This window comes from Miniopterus schreibersii, assembly GCF_964146895.1.
Source record: "Miniopterus schreibersii genome assembly, chromosome: 7".
Lineage (NCBI taxonomy): Eukaryota > Metazoa > Chordata > Mammalia > Chiroptera > Miniopteridae > Miniopterus > Miniopterus schreibersii.
This window is the reverse complement of record NC_138108.1, coordinates 75,450,891-75,474,240: the sequence shown is the minus strand read 5'-3', so window position 1 is coordinate 75,474,240 and position 23,350 is coordinate 75,450,891.

Genomic DNA, 23,350 nt, shown 5'->3' with positions numbered 1-23,350 from the left:
TCAGGTCAGATCCATTTTTTGGAAACTCTCTCTCTAGCTGTGGTGTTGGGAACACAGAAGGGGCAAGTGTGGGTGCAGAGAGGCCAGTGAAGAGGCTCTGAGGGTCTAGGGGAGACAACAGCAGCTCGAACCAGGCTAGAGGTGGTGGGAACGTGAGAATGGGATGGGTGTGAGGGACCTGCTGGTGTGAGAACCAATAGGACTGATGGTTGTTAGCTGGAGGAAGAGGAGGACCATGGCAGAGAGAAAATTTCTGCCTGGGCACCTCCTGGTACAGTGGGTGGTTCGCTGGGCTTGAGAACAGAGCCGCCATGCTCAGCACCTCCAGGCCCGGGGCTGGGCCAGCTCTGTGGAGGTGGGTTTCTCCTAGTGGCTCTCTCTCCATCTCCAAATTCTCGCCTCTCCTTACCGCCTGGAAGTGCAGTTCCCTGGGATCTGATTTGAAGTGTTTCTGAACTGGGGGTTTGGTTTTAGTTGAGGTAGCTGCACAGCCGCCCCGAACAACCCCCCTGCAAAGTCAAGTGGAACCAGATGTCTAACAAGCTCCTGGCACCAAAAGGCTCATTTAAAACCGGATCAAGGGCTAGAGTAATTTGGGTGAGGGTTTGGGGTTTTGAAGTGTTGGCCACATGAGCTGATGTTTAGAAAGCTTCTTGTCAAATGGCATTGAATTGCTTAAGCAAAGGGCAACCCCCCATTCTTATCTTTGTTATGACTGCAGTAGCAGCAGGGGTGCTGCAGGGCCCTAAGGGAAACTTCACGCTGTGACAATGGGCACCAAGCCCCACTCTGAGAAGGCTGGACAGAGACAGCGGGCTCCTCCTGTGAGAGGGGTGGGGAGCAGCCTGTCCCTGCAGCAGCTGGAACAGGGCACTCATGGCTGCCCCGGGGGGTGCTGTGAGAGCGTTCCTGACTTTGGCAGCATCAGGTACACCAGGGCCTGCCAACAATGGCACGTGCAGTCCCAGTGGGTACGTTACCCATAGCTTTGCTTTTCTGTATTCTGATGCTTTGACATCCAGGGCCTTGCTGGCTTTGGAGGGACTGCCCCTCCAGGGTTAGCCAGCTCCTCAAGACAGTAACTCAGCTGGGCACTTTCAAAATACAGACCAACTGATCCAGAGAGTACACCCCGATCACCACCTTTCCCGGACTCTCCCACTCCGGGCACTGTTCACTAGCGCTAATACCCAGACCAGGTGCCAGACTCCAGGGACGGCCCCTTCACCCCAGAGCCCACCGATGATTCAGCCACCCATCTGAAGTGTGCTGGCCTTGACTCGCAGGCTTCCTCGTGGAAACCACAATAACGGCTTTGCCCACAGTTCCTCCAGCTCCTCTGTCTCCTGACCGACCCTGTGCCCCAAGAACTGTCCTGCCCCTCCTCTTTGGAGCAGCAAGGAACAAGATGAGTTTTCAGTGGCTGTTGTCTCCTGATCTGGTGGCCCGAAGGTGCCTCAAATGTTCTGGTAGCACATTGTATTTTAGAATGAGGGACACAAGGGTTTCATAACAAATAAAGATGGTTCCCTCTAGGTTTCCCTTGAGCCCCATGTCTCCTTACAGATGTGACCCAGGGGAGGGTGTCATTTACTGGCTCTTGCAGATGAAAATAACCAGAGTGGTGGCCATTTTCGACATGACTCCCAAATTCTTTGACGCTCTTCCCATTGAGAAGTGGGTGTATGTCCCCTCCCCTCAAGTTTGGGGTGGCTTGTGACAGCTTTGACCAACAGAGTTAGACAGAGTGATGCTATTGACTTCAGAGGAAGGTAAGAAAATGCCTTGAACTGTCCCTTGTCCTCTTGAGATGTTTACTTGGGGTGGGGGAGCCAGACACCATGTGGCAAGTCTGACTAAGCTGAGACTGCTGTGCCAGAGAGGCCACGTGGGGGCCACTCCCTTCTCCAATCTGTGGTTCATAAACTCACGAGCCAATTACAGTGGTTGTTAGTTTTAGACTGCCGACCTTTGGGGTCATTTGTTATTCAGCAATAATGACTGAAACAATAGAGTACATTTATTTTTCACTTACTGTGGGCCAGGTATTGTATTAAACATTTTATATACATCATTTCATTTGATACTATTAGCAACACTGGACTAAGGCAGGAATTATCTCCTCATTTTACACATGAGGTGGTTAAGCTTCAGAGAAGTCAAGTGTCTAAACCAAGGTCACACAGGACTCGGTATGTAGCATGCCAAGACTGCAATTTAAACCCAGGGCTATCTGAGCTTCACAGTATTTTGCCACTTTTGGGAAACAATACTGAGGACAAAGGTCTCTTTAAGGCAGGCCCCCTAGGAATGCTGCCACGAAATGCCACTAGAGTTATCTAAAAAGTCACAAATATTATCTCTGCATTATTTACTTTTCATTTAATACTTTGCTCTCTCCAACATGCGTATCATAGGCACTGTTTCAGTCCTTCAGTTTTGGGCTGTAGGATGGGATTGGAGGGTTAGGTCATCTGGATCTCAGTTTAAATGAGCTGACCTAGGTCCTCTCCCAGGTGAATCTCATAGAATGAGATTCTGCAGGGCGGAGGTGCCTTGGGTCGCTCCATGCTTTGCTTCTAGTACAAGGACCTTCACTGGTGAGGGGGCAACACCTCCACATCCCTATGTTAAGGGTGGAGCAGCCCCTGGCACCACAGTGGGTGCTCAATAAGTATCTGTGAATGAAGAATCAATGAGTGCAAGGAGTTTTAAATTTTAGTAACATTTCCGAGAAACATTTAAATTAATGGTATTATATGAATATTGAGATTTCTAACACAAGAAACCCTTTTGGGTCTCATTTTGGGGTAGACGGGCTCTCGCAGGCCATTTAAATCATGCTAGAGAGACAGTGCCCTTCTCCCCTGTCTCTTCTTGCAGCCTGCTGGTTCGGGAACAGAGGCCACGGCTACACTGAGTCTCTATTGCTGCCCTGTCCCAGGACCTCCCTCCTTTGCTACCCAGAGGGGGCCCTTTCCACAGCCTCTCACACTCACCTTCTTCATAGAGTGGGCACCTGGGGCTCAGCACAGTCCTGGCTGGCAGGGGGAGCAGGGACAGAGCAGGCTGCATTCGAGGCAGGGCAGTAGGGGGCACCTGTGTGCCCAAGGCAGGAGATGGCCATGGATGACACTGTGCTTGTCAAGGGAGCAGCTTCTATGGTAGGCTCCGGTCAGGGGGGGGGATGAAAGCCCAGGTGCCAAGTCACTGACATCTTTCTAATACCTGACACTGCAGGGCCTTCATTTTTCAGGCCAGGCAGGCCACCACGCAGACACCAACAGTGGTAACAATAACTACCGTGTATTGTGCTTATGCATACTATGTGCCAAATATGCTGAGCCCATGATAAGGGATTCTCACAACTTACCTGCAAGTAGCTCTTACTATGCCCGTTTTACAGCTAAGGAAACTAAGACTCAGAGAGGTTAAGTCACTTAGCTAAGGTCCCACAGCTAATAAGTGGTGGAGCTGGCATTTGGGTCTAAGTTTTCATTCATTCATTCATTTGTTCATCCATCCAATGAATATTTATGGAGTCCTTAGTGTATATGCTCCATGCACTGATGTAGCCCTGGGCATGCCCAGTGAACAGGCGAATGAAGTCCCTGCCCTTATATTTTAGTGGGGAAACAAACTGGGAGACAGGTCAACAAATCCTGACTTAGATAAGCCCGGTGAAGGAGATAAGTGGGAGTGAGCTGAAGGGGAGTGACTGGGGAGGGGCAAGTGGACAAAAGACAAATCCACCATTCAAGCCTGTGCCCTGTTTTCTCTGAAGGCTGGGCTATGTCTGGGTCATGCATATGGAATTACAGCCTGGCTATGGGATTTAGCATCATTGCTGGACAAAAGTAGACACAGGTATTCTGGAAGAACGGGATGCTGGACTCAGAGTCGACACCTGGAATCTGGTCTTAACTTTGCTGCTGATTTGCTGGACAATCTTTGCAAGGAGCTCAGCCTCTCTGGATCTCATCTCTGCAGCGCACGGTGCCTGTTGTCTCCTGGTGAGGAGCACTGTACCCGTAAGGTGCCCTAAGATCCTGGGAGCCCCTTTCCCCTCCCTTCTTTACTTGGATTCACTAGTCTCTCTTCATAACAGGCTGGGGAGAAACAGGCCATGGAGGGTGAATGCCACTTGCTTTTCACTTGGCTGTCCTGAGCCTCGCTCCTCCACGCTCTTGTCCTGGTGGCCCCGGGACGTGCTCTCTGCTGCCATTGATAGCAGCTTGATATTAAGCTGCCCCTTTGTCACGGCGGGATTTAATACACTCTCCATTCTTGGCACTGGGTGGCCTGGGAGTCCCCCCTGCCTCTTCCTCTGTCAGAAGCCTCCACGCTCTCCTCTCTTTGTCGCTCCAATTCCTGCTCAAAAGCTCTGAGCTATCCCTTCCCAGCACATGTGCCCCTGCAGACCCATCTCCCCACTGGCACCTCTTCCTTTGTTGGGAGCAACCTGTTGGCTTTTCCCAGCCTGCAGTCCATTGTCCCCGGTGGCCCTCCGCCTCCCCCAGCCCTCGGGTCCCCCTTCCTTTGCAGGCTCATGTGTGGTAGGAACCCCCAGGCGTGGATTTCATTCTCTACTCCTGGGGCTGGGCCCCGGCTGGTGTGTGCCCCAAACCCTTGTCCTTCTTCCTTCTACTCACTTCCCCTTTGTTGTAAGCTCCAGACAGATGGGGGGGGGGGTGTTCCTCGTGTTGGAAAGGGAGACCCTGTCCTATAATTCACACGACCCAGAAACTCCGAGAGGAACTTCGTGATGTGTGTGTGTGTCTGTAAAAGACAGCTGGGTGGTGGCTATCGATGATAAATAGATTAATGTTAGAATTTATGCACTCACCTGTGAGCACATGTAAGCACTATCTGAGAGCTGCACAGAAGGAATGCCTGTCCCCTGCCTCTGCTCTGTCCCCCTCTCTCCACTGTGTTTTTGACATAGACTCCTGTGTTCCCACAGCCGATGTGGTGGAGCGGACATTGAGACCTAGATCTTCCCTTTAGTCCACAAATATTTACTGAGCACATGCTACGACCCAGGAACTTTGCACGGCTCTTGCAGGAGCCTGTCTGTTGGTGTTGGTCTCGGTGTCCGTGTTTCAGTGCGTTAGCAGGGGGGATACGGAGCAAGGTGGCAGAGCTCTGGAGGGACAAGGGCTCGCCCTGCTCTGGCTCCTCCCTCCCCCTGAGGGCTTGCTCACTGCCTGCTGCCACCGCGCCCTTCCACCCCCGCACACGGGAATCATCCCACGGACCTCACACGGCTGCCTCCCCAGCTGAACCATCGGCTCACCGAGAGCAAGGGTGTCGCAGCCCTGCATCCAGCCCTGTACCTGGCCTGAAACAGGTGCTTAATAATCGTTTGAGATCGGAATCTCTTCCTCTCTGGGCAGAGGTTTATTTCTGAATTCGATGGCAAGGAAAATATTTTAAGTGGCTTCTTTGGCCTCCATACAGGTAATAACCTGAAGCACAGCGATTTGAAGACTTAAATCAAGTACTTAGAGGTAAACAAGGCAGATTGAAACACACATTTAATCATCAACTTATTTAAACATTTTTCCTTTCAACACCCTAAAAAGTACAGTTAAAGGAATTAAAAAGCAACAACTCCTAAGGACAAAGAGAGAGGAGATGACAGCTTCTGATAGATGCCAACAAATTTTTGAAGGTGGAAAGTGAACAGATAAATGGTGCTTACTTAGCAGAGGGGAGCAGTAGAACCTGGCCTCCCAGGATGGAGGGGGAGTGGGGAGAGCCAGCAAGAGCTGCTTTCCCCACAGAAGGAGCCCAGAAATGCTCAGAAATCAGAGGCACTGAGTACCTTTGATGGTCAAGGTTAGGAGCTTTAAGCAGTAAGACAGTTCAAAGGTCTTTATAAGGAGCAGGTAGACCCTGAGATTTCCTCTCCCATCCCTTGCAGGAGGCAGCTGGCCTGCCTTCCTGCAGCAGCCGGGGGCAGGTCCACTCTGGAACCAAGAGCAAAGGAACCTCTGACCTCAAGGCCACCAGCACAGGTCCTGATAGAGAATATGGGACTGAGGGCGCATCTCTGTTCTGAACAGACACTCTGTCCTCGTGGTCCCCCCTCCACACCCGCCCCCTTCAGTTTTTGTGCTGTCTTAGCAGGAGTTTGGAATTGCTTTCTAAGGAAACTGACCAGTTAAGAGACTCACAGAGAATGACAATTGGGGGGGATCCTAATTAAAAAGCTGGCCCCCTGTACGTTCACCTTTAGTGAGGTCTCCTGTCACATGCTTAGTCCATGCACAAAGCTTCCAATCCGCTTCCAACAGCAGTCACATAGACATGACCGCAGACCAGGATCACCACACACTCAAGGACGCCTTCTGTCCTGAAGGCCGGACACAAGAAGATGCGGAAACAGAGAGAGACTGCAACAGATGAAACAAGCAGAGTACCAAGTAGGCTGTAGCTACAGAACAAGAACAGGAAGCTATAAAAAGGACCCTCGGGGAATGGTAAGGAGCTCTTGGAAATTAAGAATACAAAGGGAATGTTAAAAAGTTTAATAGAAAGTTTCAAAGATACATCAATGAAATGTCTACGATGGGAGAAAAAACACACAAAGAGATGGAAATTAGGGAAAAGCCGATAAAAGAACTAAGGGTCAACCAGGATGCCCAACATTTTATTCACAGGCTTCCAAAACGAAGGAATGGGGAAAATGTGGGGGAGGGGTTTTCAAAACAACACCACTGGCAGTTTTCTTAGAACTGGAGGACATGAGTTTCCTGACTGAGAGCATCATGCAATGCCCAGTGCACGCATGTGCACACGTGCATGCGCACACACACACGTACAGGTGTGCGCACATGTACATGCACTCACACATACGTACACACACCCTACATCACACACTATACCACCCCCCCACAGCACACGCACCACAACAGACACTCTGCTTATACCACACACACCACACAAACACCCATACACACACTCACAATCATGCCACACACACATATGCTCAAATCAAGAAATGCAAATATTCCAAACACTGCTCATCAAGACGGGGTCCTAAAATGTTCGACTAGAAGAACAAATTAAATAGAGGATGCACACTGCAAGTCATGGGGCAGGAAGTCCTGTGATTGCTCTCTAGGGTGTGGCCTCCTGGAGACCCCAGGCCTGGTGGATGAATGAGAAAGGATGTGACCTACTGACTTTTCTTTTTTTCTTTTTTTTTTTAAATTAAAAAAAAAATACATCTTTATTGATTTCAGAGAGAGGAAAGGAGAGGGATAGAGAGATAGAAACATCAATGATGAGAGAGTCACTGATCGAGCCCACAACCCGGGCATGTGCCCTGACCGGGAATCGAACCCCGATCGCCTGGATCCTAGGTCGACGCTCAACCCCTGAACCACTCCCGGCCGGGACTGACTTTTCAATGAGAAGAAAACTGGCCAGTTTTGGACTCGCTTTGAACCCTGCTCGTAAGGAGCCCCAAAGAGTCATCCAGGGTCTTCAGCGTGCCCCCAAGTGGGGCCAGAGCCTGGCACTCGAGGCGCCCGGGATCTCGCTGTCTCGGGCCTCCCCTGCCAGCTTAGTCACCCCCTAATCACTGACTGCGTTTGGAGGTAACACATCTTTTCTCCGAGGAGGAGGTGAAAGGAAGGTCTGACCGGCTCGCTGGCCCTGTGACTTGTGGCTCCGGGTCAGCATGAGAAGGGGAGGCTCGGCCCTGCCTGGCGAGCGGGTGAGCGCGGACACCTTCGCTGCAGCTGCCCCTGTGCCCACCCGCTGCTGCCCAGCCTGCTCCACCCCCGAGCCGAGGGAACCCTGTGGGGGAAGATCAGACCTCACAACACAGCATGTGTGTTTACCCCAGAGTTTTCCAACTGCCAGGTTTTGGGCCATGATGTCTGGGCACTAACTTTGTCCCACTCCTCTCCCTGCAGAAGATAATGCTCCCCACCCCCTCCAGGTGGCGGACTTAGTAACACGGGTTTGAATCCCAGCACCCCCTCTTGCCATGAGCACATTCTATGACTTCTCTGGGCCTCAGTCTCTCCAGTAGCAAACTGGTGGGGTGGGACAGCAAGATTTCCCAGGCCCTTTTCAAATCCAGGCCCCTGTCAGCCCCGGGGATTTATGGTGAACAAAACACAGGCGTCTCCTCAAGGGTCTCCTAGGCTTGCAGCCCAGTTAATCAAATGCACAGAAAATTACAGCACTCGCAGCATGAAGGGCTGGAAGGGACAGTCTGTGGGAATGTGAGCCCCGAGGGTAGAGGTGGGGGGACAAAGCATGCACGTGAAAAGAAAGGGGAGGACTTTGCCGGGCTGCTGTAGGGTGATCCTCACTGGCTTTCCAGGTCCAGCGTGCTGTGTCATAGGTACCTGGCTCAGAGAGGGGCAGTGTGCCATGCGGGTCAGCAGGTCCCTCAGCTGCATCAGAGATTTATTCCACTGAGACACTAAAACTTACAGTTCTCTGGGCCTTTGTACGTGCTGTTCCCTCTCTCAGGAATGCCCTTCGTGCTAAGCTCCCAACTGTCTTCTGCAATTCCGCTCTTGCAAAATGTTCTTTGGGAAGGCTACATTCAACCCCTCTCAGACATCTAGTAGACACATTCTGAATGAATGAAGAAATGAATCAACGTGTGACATTTGTATTTTTAAGCAGCCACGCAAACTGCCACACACATGCACGTGCACACACACACACATGCTCAACATCATCTTTACCCTATTGGCTAAAGCCCTCTGAAGTCATCCTTACCTGACCCTCACCCCTAGTGTGAGGTCTCAGAAAACCGAAAGGGTTGCTTCCCCAGCTCCTTCCCCTCAGCTCTGCAGCCATGGGCCCAAGAGAGCTGTACCAGCTGTGAGATGACTTGTTAGATCAGTAACCGTAAGGGACAGAAACATCTGTTGGTACCCCTGTGTCACTAATCATCATCATGGTTTCATCCTAGCTCCTGACACCTGCAGCTGAGCCAGAGTCTGTGATCTGAGGCTGGCAATTGGTAAAATGCCACTTCAAGTGCACACCTGTCAGAGCAGTCACCGTCGGCTGCATGGCCTGGCCCCAGGGCAGGCAAGCAGGCAAGCTGCTGACATGGTGACAGTGGTAGACACTGGGTCCAGCACAATGAGCTGGACACCCCACTGTCTAAGTTTTGACTGATGCATGAGGCTCTCTCCTTACACCATGTGTCCTTGTTGATGGCTTATACTCTGAAAGAATGTATAAAATGGCAAGGTTTAAAGCTGTCACTGGAAGTGTAGTTACAACTGTTTTGTGGACAATCAGAAAAAAGAGACAAGAGGTAAAGACAGGAGATTCTGTCAATCAAAAGGAAATTTCAGTAAAACATATTGGACAAAGGATTGATAACCTTCATATATGAAAAGCACTTACAAATCAATATGAAAACATTAATCTACAATAGAAAATTGAACTAATGGAATACATCATGGAAGAAGAACTATAAATGAGCAATGAACATAAAAACATGTTCATCTTTATAAATACTAAATGTGCATACAGAAATGAGAAGATCTTAATTTTTACCTATCATATTGGCAAAATACCTTAAAATTAATCCTTAATTTTGGTGAGAATAAAATTAGATGGTTACACATTCTTTTGGGAGTTCAAACTAGCTTTACCTTTCTGCAAAACAATTTTTCTTATGTACCTAGAGTCTTAAAAATGTTCCTAAGGCTTGATCCGTAATTTCTCTTCTAGGAATGTCTGCCAAGAAAATAGAAACTGGGACAGAGGTTTATATGTACAAAGATATTTATTGCAGCTATTTGGAAGCAACATAGATGTCCAACCTTAGTGGAATGGCTAAGTAAACCGTAATAGAGCAACACGGTGGGATACCATGCTATCATTACAACAGTGCTCTTGAAGAATTTTAAATGACACGGGAAAATACTCACGATCTTTTTAAGTAAAAGAAGCTGTATAGATAACTATACGTACATCATAAATTCAATTATGTAAATACTGCTCCTCATTAAATACTATCTATTTTCAGAAAAAAATATTGGAAGAAAATTATAGAAATACAGTGGTTATATCTGAGTCATGAGATTAAGGACAGCTTAAAGGTTCTTCTACACATGTTCTGAAGTTTCCAGACCTTCTACAAAGACTATATTTGTAATTTATCTACTTATTCATCTATTGAACAGATTTATGGAGTGCATCCTATGTCCCTGGCACTGTTCTTAGGCACCAGTTTTAAAAACCTACAAACATTCTGGCCATGGTCGCAGGTGTTGGAAGCGGATCCCTGGGATTTAACCCAGGTTCTGCTGCTCAGGTACCTGCTCTCTCTAAGCCCATTGTCCTCAAGAATAAAATTAGGATGATACAGGCATCTATCTCACCCTGTGCTCATAAGGGTTAAATAACAAAATACATGAAAGGGGCTTGGCTCGGGGCCTTTTAAGTGTGATTACCCCTGGGAAAGCTGCACAAAGAGAGGTCCTCTGCCACCTCCCTCCCAATCCAATCCCCACCAAACTGTACAGAGATACAGAGTGAAGGGGGGGGGGGCTCCTCCTCTTCATCAGTGCCCTGCTCTTGCCACACAATCCTGCTCCTCTCTCCAGAAATGCCACAGGAAACTGTTTTATTTTCCCTCAGGTGTGTTCTCTGCACCTGCGTGTACATGAAGCTATGAAGCACTATGACCCCACAGGACAGATCTGCTGTGCCTGTTGTCAAATGGGGAAGGAGAGGAGAAGAGCAGCACTCGCTCAGGTGCTCAGAGCCCGACCAGGAAGGTGGACTCCAGTCCATCTGACGCCTGTGCCCAGGCCTCCTGGACTGTCCCTTCACATCTGAGCCCAGCCTTAAATGGGGCCCTTTTCCTTATAAAGGACATCGCCCCAAGGAAAAACCAGGACCCTGGAATTTTGTTTCCTACTGTCACTTGAATCATACTCAGTGGGAGTAGCTCTTCCCTTTGCCTTTGAAGCCAACTTGGGCAGACCCATGACCTTTGTCCTCAACTTTAGGTGACCCAGTCCTAGGTCACTATGACCCAGTTGTGGATGACACATTCAGTCTTCTCTTCCCAGCTGCCCAGTTCTAGCACAGTCTACGGACAGGAGAGGGCGGGGTTGCCTCTCTTCTTCACATCTCCCTCTCCAGCCACTGTCCTGTCTCCCCTGACCCTGGGTGTGGGGGCAGGGAGGTGGGAAAGAAGGCTAAGAACTTTTTGCCTGAAGCCTGAAGACTCAGGCTGCCTGCATCTGGCAGCCGTCTATAGCTGCCTCTTGTTTGGGGCGCACGTCGGGAGTTCCAAGACACTCCCTTGCTGGGCCCCTTGAGTACTCCCTCAGTGGACAGGGTTTTCTCAGGTGGCCTGTCCTCCCACTGGTGGATTCCACTGACCATGTCAAGCTACACTCTTGGGGAGGATCCACTTCAATGTGATCCCAACATTCCCTAGCAACCTAAAATCTGGCCCCAAGATTCATAAACCATTTCTTTTTGCCAAAGGAGTGAAGGGTGGCATGTATCTAAAAGAGTTACTTACAAAGGGATCAGAGCCACTGTGATTATGTCAGGGGTGTGTGTGTGTGTGTGTGTGTGTGCACGTGTGTGTGCATGCATGTGTATGCAAGTGCACTGGGTTTCCAATTTATAGAGGAAAGAAATAAAAACTCAGAAAAATGGAGCGTTTGGAAACAATCTTGTGAAGTCAGAACTCAAACCAAGATCTGACTCTTGTGGCCAGAGTTCTCTTCCTTAAACAGCTTCATTATCTATAAAAAGGGGACCTAGATTGATGATTTCAAAGGACCACTCAAGCACTCCAGGCCTCTGAGATTATGTCCGTCCCTGGCTCCAGAGCAGACAATAGCTCTCCATCACAATGCCTGGGTAGGACTTCAAATCTCTACCCTGAGTGATCTTGTTTACCACGGCTCAGGATCATGGATGACCGGCATTAAAAATCAACACCAACCGGCGTTGATTGAGGGCCACCTTGGTGCCAAGCCCAGGGCTCGGCACTTTGTGCACGTTAAGAGTAGCAGGTAAGAAGAAACACTGGTGGATGTTTTAAGGCTTATTCTTCAAAGAGGGGTCAAAGAAAAGAACCTAAATATAAATCATTTTTAAATACCTACACATGAGTAGAAGCATTATTTATAATCATTAAAAAAGTGGAAACAACCTAAATGTCCACCAACTGATGAGTGGATAAATAAATGTGGTACATCCATACAATGAAATATTATTCAGCCATGAAAAGGAAAGAAGTACTTGTTCATGCTACAACATGGATGAACCCTGAAAACATGAAGCTAAGTGAAAGAAGCCAGTCACAAGAAGACAAGTATTATATTCCTTTTCTATGAACTGTCCAGAATAGACAGCTACACATACAGAGAAAGCAGGTGCATGGTTGCCAGGGGCTGGAGGGAGAGGAGAAGGTGTGACTACTGACAGGTTTTTCTTTGAGGTGATGGAAATGCCCTAAAATCGATTGTGGCAATGGTTGCACAGCTCTGTGAGTATCCTTAAAATCATTGAATTGTACAGTTTAAATGGGCTGGAATTTTTGTTTTGTGAATTATATCTCAATATGAAGTTATGTGAATTAAAAAACAAAAACACCCAAATGGCCAAGCCATGAGGACTTTACCTGGCTTGTTTTCTGAGGAACCTAGGAATGTTGATCGCATTGTAAGAATTAGTGCATTCGCTTTCAAATAGAATTACAAGGTGTGCTTGTGGTTCCAGAAATCCATTCCTTTTCAGCCTCTGCATTAAGACGGAGGCCTATTAGCTCTGCATTGGAAGCTTAATCTGCATTGGAAGGTGGGAATAAGTCATTTACTTTCCATCAATTACGTGTTAGGGGGACTCTCAAGGTAGCCCAGGGGAGGGGGGCTTGTTTTGTTTTTCTAATGTTATTGCAAGCCCCGCAGAGCAACTGCCAGGAGGCCTCTCAGCAGGGGGCCCAGCGAGCTGGAATCCTCTGCAAATCATCCCGACAGCCAGGACCATGAAATCCAGCCAGACCCCCAAAAGGTGACCCTGCAGCCCCGGTGCCCTCTGAGGCCCTCCGGGTAGGCTGGCTTCCATTTCTGGGCCAGCGTGGCCACTGAGGAATGCCAAACATCTCCAGGCCTGGCAGCCACAAGGCCGCCAGGTGTTCTCCGCCAGCGGGGTGAGGCTCAGGGCTGGGGAGGTGTTCTGCTCTGTCTCCCTGCTCCTCCTGGAAGCCCTCCCCAAACCTTCCGCCTCTCCCCCTCCTGTTCCTGCTCTGCTGTGGGCTTGAGACGGTGGACAAAGCCGAGACTCTCTCTGTGGGCCGGGGGAGACCGCCGGAGGCCCATCTTCTTGGGGGTATCATTTCTTAGGGAAATGGTCGGGCTAATTGGAGGCAGGTGTCCCCAGGTGCTAACATGCAGACTCCCATTGGAGAAGTGGGTGCAAAGTGAAACCACATGGGCTACTTACAAATAAGTGAGGTGTGAGCCGGCTGGCCGGTACCTTCTCCTTCCTTCTCCGGCCCGTGCCCCTCTCCTTGCAGTCTGCAGGGAAAAAGCCCCCAGACTCACACGTCGGGTGGTATGGATGTGGTTTGCGCACAGGGCTGCACTAGGTGCAGGGGAGAGAAGGGCAAAGGGCTGCTCTGAGCCTGTTCCCAGCCCAGGGCTTGAAGTTGGGGTAATGCTGGGGAATGTGCTACAGGAGCAGGGACTGTGAGAGGAGGTGAGGACAGCGGGTGGAACTGATTCCTTTGAGAAGGGGCCCGAAGATCTGGGCTGCTTGCTTCAGGAAGCCTGGAGAACTTTGCACACATACTTTCGGAATCCACTTGACCAAGTGGTTTGGAACTTTGGGGCAAAATGCACCCTAACATTTTCAAGCTGTGAAGTCCTCTATGGGTGTCCAATTCCATTCTCCATTATCCAGACAGGGAAGCTGAGGCTCTGGTATGACCAACACCACATGGCAGAGCCAGGATGCGGACTGATGCCTTTGGGCCTCTGAAATCAGGGCTCAAGTTTTGACTGTGAGTTAAATCTATGGGGCTGAAAGACAGGTACAGAACCTGGTCATGGGGAGGCTGCGTCCATTTTGGTAATTCCATCTGCTGAGTCCTCACAAAGGCTGGTGAAAAGGCAGGGAGACGGGCTGGGGGCAGGAAGTTCCCAGCCCCTGAAATCACACCTAAAACACCGTTTGGTCCACACAATGATTTCATTACAAGGTCGCCCAGAAAGCTGTGATATTCTGATTCTAGAGAGAAGGCCACTGTGGTGATGAGTTCCAACGCTGGGCACCACGCTGGGCAGTGGGTTCAGTGGAGAGGATACTGGGAGGTAGGAGGCCTGAGCTCTAGCCTGATTCTGTGACCGACTCTTGTCTGAACTTTGCTAAGGCAGTTACTTGACTGGTGTTTAGCTTCCTTGTCAGTTAAAAAGACCTTTCCATTCTGTTCACTGTTTCTTTGCTCTGCAGAAGCTTTTCCATTTGCCATAGTCCCACTTGTCTATTTTTGCTTTTATTGCCTGTGCAGTTGGTGTCAGAGCCAAGAAATCACTGCCAAGCTGATGTCAAGAAGCTTTCCCCCTATGTTTTCTTCTCAGAGTTTCCGTTTCATGTCTCATGTCTAAGTCTTTCATCCTCTGTGAGTTGATTTTTGTGTATGGCATTAGACAGCGATCCTATGTCATTCCTTTGGGTGTGAATACCCAGCTTCCTCAACACTGTTTGTTCAAAGACCGTCCTTGTCCCTGTAGTTTTAGCACCTTTGTTAAGGACCAGTTGAGGACAAATGTGAGGATTTATTTCTGGGCTTTCTATTCCGTTCCATTGGTCCATATGTCTATCTTGCAATCTATGGAATGGGAGAAAATATTTGCAAACCACTTATCTGATAAGGGGTTAATATTCGATATATAAAAAATCTTACAACTTGAAAGCAAAATAATAAATGACCTGATTAAAAATGGGCAAAGGACTTGAAAAGGCATTTCTCCAAAGAAGATATACATTCCACCAGGCCTATGTAGAGGGACTCAGCATCACTAATCATCAGTGAAATGCAAGTCAAACCACAATAAGGTATTACCTCACATTTGTTAGTGTGACTATTATATAAAAAAACCCAACAACAAAAAGTACGTGTTGGTGAGTGTGATGTAAAGAAGGAAGAAGCTGGAACTCTTGTACAATGAGATTCTGACTCCATTTGGCGGGACTGTAAAATGGCACAGGCACCATGGAGAACAGAATGGAGGTTCCTCAGAAACATTAAAAACAGAACTACCATATCATCCAGAAGCCCCACTTCTGGGCATAGATCCAGAAGATTTGCAATCTGGATCTTGAAGGGATATCTGCACTCCTGTGTTCATTGCAGTGCTACTTGCAACAGCCCAGATATGGGAACAACCCAAATGCTCATCATCAGATGGATGGGTAAAGAACATAAGTTACATCATACAATGGAACATTATTTAGCCTTAAAAAATACTTTACCATTTGCAATAACAGATGAACCTAGAAGACATTACGCTAAGTGAAATAAGCCAGTCACCGAAGGCCAAATACTGCACACTTTCATGTGAGGTATTGAAAGTAGTCAAGCCGAGAATAGAATGGTGGTTGCCAGGGGCTGGGAGGAGGGGAGATGGGGAGTTGCTATTCAATGAGTAGAAAGTTTCAGTTATACATGACAAGTAAGTTCTAGAGATCTGCCATGCAACATAATGCTTATTGCTAACAATATGGTGTGCACTCAAAAATTTAAGAGGGTACATCTTACTCCCTTCCCTCAAAACACACACAATAGAAAGTAAAAGAACACAAGAAAACTTGTGGAGGTGATGGCTATGTTTATTACCTTGATGATGGTGATGGTGATGGGATTATGAGTATATATATATGCAATGTGTTCAAGTTCTTCAAACTGTATATATTAAATGTGTGCTGGATTTTCATATCAATGATACCTTGATGAAGCTGTTAAAAAACAAACAAAACAGACTCTGAAGCTCTCTGCTAGACACTAGACAGTACTGGTTGCCTGCCTAAAAGCCATTTCAATCTTCTTCCGCTTGCTTGCCTCCTGCATAAAGGCTGAGAAACTCAGGTCCTCTCTTTCCCAGCCTTCCTTGCAGTGAAGGGTGGGCAAAGCTGACCTAGTTCCAGCTATTGAGATATAAAGGGGAAGTCTGGAGCACATGGAAAAAGCTGTCCCCTCTCGGTAAAAGGACAGAAGTTCCAGAGGAGAAGATGCTTTTCCACCCACTTTCTTCCTTGTTGCTTGGGACACAACACAGTGAGAATATGATTCCTGGAGCTGTAGCAGTCATCTTGTGATCATGAGGTGAGACTGGTTGACACAAGGGACACAAGACCTTGAGGTTGCATAGCAGAAGAGTGGGTGAAGTGGATCCTTAATGAAATTAATGAGCTACTGATCCAACCCTGGCACCACAACCTCAGTGTTTCTTGTCCCAGAGATTATTAAATACTGTAAAGGCCTTTATTGTTTAAGCTGGTCTAATGTAGTACATCACTCGCAGTCAAACATATCTTGATATATTATCATCTTAAAATTCTGTAATATGTGTAGGATACATTAACAGATGATAACTAATGTCCTTGGGGATGATAGTGTGTGTGTGCATGTGTTTGTGTGTAGGAAATTGCATCAATTCTTGTCATGAAATCATTGGCTCCTACTACTTTCTTATACTAATTTAAGCTCCAAACTCCACTTCTGGGGAAAGTTTGGGCCATAATGCTGAGCTCATCATTGGCTCCCTGACACCTGAGCACCTCACCTCTGTAAATGGTGTCATGGGTTGGCCAGATGCTTGCCCAGCTTTCAACTCTCTCTTCTTCACCCTGTATCCATTCAGTCTATCACCAGGCCTTGTCTGATCTGCCTTTTACTTTCTCTTCAGAGGGTCCCTTTCTGTTGAGTCTCACTGCCCTGACTTGGATTGAGTTACCCCTTCTCCCAGGTGGATTAGGGCCCTGGCCATACAAGTGGTTCCCCTGATTCCAGACTCTGCGTAAGGACCTACTCCCCACTCTGTAGCCAGAGATATATTTTGAAATATAATTATGATCCTGTCACTTAGGATAGAAACTCTGCTTAAAGTCTCTATGGCTCCCTTCGTTAGTGGAAGGAAGTCCACACACCTGTATAGGACTGACAAAGCTGCCCATCCTGCATCTTGATTCCCACCCCCATCCCAGTCTTGTCTCTCCTGCTCCCCTCCTTGTAGTTGCCTACAGTCAATTGGAATTACTCTTTGCTCTCTGACAGTGCTCTATGAGTTCTCACTTCTTGGCCTTTGCAAATTGTTTCTTCTGATAGTATCACTCTTTGCCTTCCGTCTCTTGGCCTGGGTTCCCTGTAAACATTCTTCAACACAGACATTCCTTCCTTCAGGAAGCCCCTGCCCGGGTCCCAAGTACTGGGTAGGGTGACCTTGCTCCAGCGTCCTGTCTTACTTGAGCTGTGCACTGCAGTTACCTGTGCACCTGCCCTTCTACCTTGCTGGACTGTGAGCTCCAGAGGGCAGTGGCCATGTCTCCTTCACACACACACCTCCAGCATTGTGAAAAGCCAATTAAGTCTCTGTGATTGTGAGCGGCACAACCTCATCTCAAGCTAGCTTAGAAAAAGGGAGAACTTCTCCAACCAAGAGAAGAACTGCACCAAATCAAATGAAGGTTAGAATAAACTCAAATGAAGTTTAGATAATCAGACCCAGCAGGTGGGGTGGGGATGCAAATGGCCCAAGGAACACCTGGAATCAGGAGTTGGGCTGCCTCAATAGTCACTCTCTTTGTCTGCCTGTCTGCATCTCTCTCATTCTGTATCATTTTTGCTTCTGCTTGTCTGTCTACTTCATTATATTTCCTTGCTTCCTCTACCTGGTGGAAGACACTGCCACACTCAGAGTTTCCAGAACTCTTGTCCCAGAATGTCCGCCCCTGGAGAGGGACTGGTTTTTCTCAGTTCCTGCTTGAAAAATCCCAGGGCAGGCCTCTCCCTGGACTGGGGTGGGGCCACGGGAATTCTGCGGGCACTGGAGGTCTGAAGAAGGGAAAGATGAGTGACCCAGAGGAGAGTGGACTCCCAGGTGGGCAGGTGGAGGGACCGGCAGGCATAACAAAAAGTGTCCCCTGCATCTTAGATGGTCACTCAGCAGCTGGCACCAAGGAGGCTCTGATCAACAGAACCGTCCAGGTGAGGAGGGGCCTCTGCCACCGGGGAAGGGCTGGCGGCAAGGGTGGGGGTGACCAAGGTGTGGACATGCTGTCCCCACTCTCCCCCAGCTCCCCCAGCCCCACTCCTGCCACCGTCTGCCTGGCTGTCTGTGTACTTTGGGGGCCCTCAGAACATGGGGAGAAGGGCCAGGCCCTGGGGAGCCAGGACCTCAGAAGATTCCCTCTGGGGAAGGGCGGGGTGTGGGGGGAAAGGGTGATGGGGAAGAGAGGGAGAAGGGGGAAGGCTGGGAGGAGCCAGAAAAGGGGGGAAAAGAAAAGGGGGGAGGAAGAAAAGTAGATGAAGGTGGAAGGAAGTGGAGAGGGGAGAAAAGGGAGGGCAAACCTTTACTTGACCTTCTCCCGGCCCACTGTGCGCGGGTCAGGCCCATACTCTCCTCCACAGTGGCCTCTGCCAGGACTGCCTTCCCCAAAGTCAGGTCAGCTCCGCCCCGGAGCCCCGCCCCGGAGAGCCCCACCCTGGAGAACCCCGCCCCCGGAGAGCCCCGCCCCGGAGAGCCCCGCCCCGGAGAGCTCCGCCCCCGGAGAGCCCCGCCCCCGAGAGCCCTGCCCTGGAGAGCCCAGCCCCCAGAGCCCCGCCCCCGGAGAGCCCCGCCCCGGAGAGCCCCGCCCCGGAGAGCCCCGCCCCCGAGAGCCCCACCCTGGAGAACCCCGCCCCCGGAGAGCCCCGCCCCGGAGAGCCCGGCCCCGGAGAGCTCCGCCCCCGGAGAGCCCCGCCCCCGAGAGCCCTGCCCTGGAGAGCCCCGCCCCCAGAGCCCCGCCCCCGAGAGCCCTGCCCTGGAGAACCCCGCCCCCGGAGAGCCCCGCCCCGGAGAGCCCGGCCCCGGAGAGCTCCGCCCCCGGAGAGCCCCGCCCCCGAGAGCCCTGCCCTGGAGAGCCCAGCCCCCAGAGCCCCGCCCCCGGAGAGCCCCGCCCCGGAGAGCCCCGCCCCGGAGAGCCCCGCCCCCGAGAGCCCCGCCCCCGAGAGCCCCGCCCCAGAGAGCCCCGCCCCAGAGAGCCCCGCCCCAGAGAGCCCCGCCCCGGAGAGCCCCGCCCCGGAGAGCCCCGCCCCAGAGAGCCCAGCCCCGGAGAGCCCCGCCGCAGAGAGCCCAGCCCCCACAGGAGGCTGATAGGACCTGGAGCGCCGCACGCGCCAGGGCCCCGCTTGCTCCGTCCTTGCAGAGCTTCTTCCAAACCCCTGCTCGCCCCAGGCTTCCCCAACCGGTCTCCTCTGCCCATGACGTTCTTCAGTTGCTTCTTCTCTGCTCAACCCTCAGGTCCCACTTCCTCTGGGAAGCCTTCCCTGTGGCCCCAGACTGTGTGAGCCACTCCCCTCCGTGTCCCCACCCAGGCGAGTTGACCTGTCGGCCCACCTCACCTTGTCACGCGGTGAGAGCAGGCCCACGCCTTTCCTAGTCTCCTCTCCAATCTCAGCGTCCAGCGCAGGGCTGGCCCACAGCGGGCATCCAAAGAGTCTGTTTGATGAATGAACAGGTGAGTAATGAGAAGGAGTCCTGACTTAAATCGGGTGTGCGGCAGCTGGCTTTTGCTGAGCACTTACTATGTGCCAAGTGCTTTATCTCATTTTGTTATTACCACCCCAACGGTGTGGAGAACGCCCCATCCTTACCATGTTCAGGAGAGGACTTGCCCCAGCTCTTGTGGTCAGAAATTAGTAACGGTGGAACTTGAACCCAGGTCTTCTCAGACTGCCCTGCTCTTCCCATGAGGTTCTTGTGTCAGAGGAAGAGAAAAGAAGGTAAGGGAGTGATGAAAAGGGAAAGGAAGGTAAACATCTGACTTGAAGAGGAGGAAGAGAAGGGCGGGCGGGACCTGAAGGGGGGTGATTGGGAGGCTTCCATAGGCCTGCCCTGTGCCCCTCTGAACAATAAGCACCCTTGGCGCCCTCCCCCCAGATACCTCCCCTCAGAGATTGGGGGGAGGGCCTCGTGGTCGCCCAGGCTGAGCTCTGTTGGTCTCCTTTCCCATGGCAGCAGCAGATACACAACTCAAAATAACTGCTCCCTAGGCCTGAGCTGCTGAGTTCCGGAGGGGCCTCTGGAGGAGGCGGGGCGGCGGGGTGTGGGGTGCAATCTCTGAGCAACACCCCCCGTGGACCTGGCTGAGCACGCTTTGTTGGTGGTTGGCTGACTTTTCCCTTGACCAGCACAACCTCTACCCAAGTGACAACTGGGAGGGGATTTCGCTGTTTCCTTTCTCAACTGCTTTTGAAGAATGAAGGCCTCATCCTGTTAACCTCATCATATGATTAGTGGGAAAATTACAACCAACAGAGCAGCCCCAGAATCCCCAGTGACATCTCAAGTCCTCACAGCAGGCTCTCCCTCCACATGTTTTAGGTGGCGGTCCCTCTCACTGGGAGTGAGGAGAAGTTGGCTGTCTGGTGATGGGGAAGATCTGGAGAGCCCTCTCCAGCGGGTTTTAGAGAAAGTTCCCTAGGTAACCCAGCATGGTGCCAGTCTGTGGGCCTAAGGACCCCTCTGCCACCCACTGGAAGGGTGGATCCTAAATAAAGTGTCACATGGGAATCACCCAGAATTCTTGAAATCTAACACTGGTCACCAAGAGGATGTTCTTGTGTGTTTATGGTTAACCTGAATCTGTATGGCTGGCCTTTCTGTCAATCTCCTTTCCTTTTTCTTTTCCTGGTCTCGAGGAGAATTAGTCTGTAAATCTCGCCTTAAATTAGATTTTTCACGTTAATATGATTATCATTTTGAACTCGGGGTTGGGGTATGCACCAAAAGTGCTCATTGCCTTAGCAGAGGGAAGAGCCAACAATTCTGGAAAGCCATAAAGAGTGTGGACCGTGGAAAGGCCGCGTGGTAAGGGCGAGCTAGAGCATTTTGTAGGGTTGTCCCCTTCAGAAAGGACTGAAGTGGCTCTCTGCCACATTGCACGTGGCTGCCACATTTCTCAGCAAACTTGCTGGGACCCTTGCCCTGTGCTGGCAGTGTGGTAGCACCTGCTGCCATGGCTTCCTTTGCACCTCTCTCCAGTGCTGGAATTCCGGGCAGAGAGGACTGTTGGTTAGGCTGTTTATGCCAGGGTGAAGGTCAAGGCTGGCGGAGGAAAGATACAAAGAAATGTAGGCAGAAGCCCAACCTGAAGGAGTAAGAAGGGCTGCAGAGGTAGGATGCGCTCAGGTGATGCAAGAGGGTACCGTGTGAGTCAGCCAGCATCACCCCCAAGCCTGCTGTCCTCGGCTTGGAGGGAACATAGTCAGTCCTACATCGGTTCTTTGCTATGGGAAAAGCTTTCTCTGCATTAGGCTCTGATGGGGGGAGGGGAGGCCTAAATGAGACCTATAATTCATTCATTCATTCATTCATTCATTCATACATCCATCTGTCCACCCACTCATGCCATATCAATTAGTGACACTGGTCTTGCCAGGCTGGCTCTGGTGCTGGGGTCTCTTCCAAACACCGGATTCCAGTTCTCACCTCCAGAGGCAGAGACAGACATCAGCAGATGGTTACAGCGTGGTGTGGGAGAGCAACAGTGGAGCCAGCACTGGGTGCAAGGATGAGCTGGAGGAAGAAAGACGGGTGGAGAGGAGGGAGCTGGGAGGAGAGAGCTTCCTAAAAGAGGTGCTGTTTGAGTTGCCTCTGTGTGACTTTGGGCAAGTGACTCCTTTATGCCTCAGTTTCCTCAACTGTCAAATGAGTATAACATTGATGTCCACCTTTTAGGGTTAAAGAAGCACTAAACAAGTTAGTAGAGTAATGTGTTTGGACCTGTGGTTTGCTATTTTGCTTACTATTATTGGTCATGGAATGGTGTGGCCATTTTGGGGAACTGAAACTATTCTATATGGCAACGGGGTGGGTTGGGACAGGAATGCAGTGGGAGATGGGGCCGAAGAGTAAGCCATCTGATGGAGCTGCCCTTTCTCCTGTAGGGAGGCTGGGGAACCAGCAAAGAGTTTTCATTGAAGAGCCTGGCAGTCAGATTTATAAATAAGATAACGGCTTTCTCCTTAAGGAAATTATAAATCTAGAAAACAAAAACCAACAGTACAAGACATCAGGTAAGTGGGAAGCAAACCAAGTCCCAGGAGCTGTACAGTTCCGAGGCAGGAGAGATCAGAGGCCACTCAGAGCAGACTTCGTGGCAGTGGGCATTTGAGCTGGGAATGGAGGCAAATTGCGTTATTCGATAGTGAGAATACCATTGTCAAGGGAGCACATTTTGCTTTATGAATCGCTGTCACTTAGCTGGTCTCAGTGAATACAGAGCAGTTCTGCAGGTTACCCAGGGAAGGGTTAGTATCCCCTAACAGGTGAGAGAACAGAGGCATCCTGGACCAGGCACTGAGCTAGCACTGAGAAAGCAGCCCTGAAGTCAGGCTCACCCTGGCCTTCTGACTCCTTGCTTCCCCCTGGGAAATGGGGACTGGTCCACAGGGCAGGCAGGCACTGTGGAGGGGAGCAGGTAGACAGCCATAGGACAGAGTGCAGAGTGACCCTGGGGCTGAGACCACTGCTGGGATGAGAGGAAATTTCAACCTGGAGAGCCCTGGGTTAGAGTGTTTGTACCCACTGAGTAGGGCCTGGGAGGGAAGCAGGAATCAGCAGAGAGGGGTGAGTCACAGAGAATTATTTAGTATCTGGATGGATTGGCCACGTGATTTGGAGGAGAGAACTGAGGAGGAGAGATCGAGGAGCAGCTATAAGAGGGAGTCTAGTGCACCAAGCCATTTTCTGCCCCAGCCTGAGCTCTTCCTTCTTGGAAGGAATGGAGAGAGAATGGAGGGTAGTCCCCTGAGACAGGGGGTGTGGGCCCAATCCACTCAGTGTGACCTGCAGACCAGGGCCAGGCACCATGAGCTAAATGCAAGTGTGTGGAACCTGAGAGCAATTTCACACTGCCATGGCGTCCACACCGCGGTCAGTGGGCTTATCCATTGAATGGGGCATTGGCCAGTCTGGGTACCGTTGAATTCTGTGTTAACTCACTATCTTAGCCCACTCAGACTACTATAGCAGAATACCGTTCACTGGGCTTATAAACAACAGACATTTATTTCTCATGGTTCTGAGAGCTAAGTCCAACAAGATATCAGAAAATTTAGCCTCTT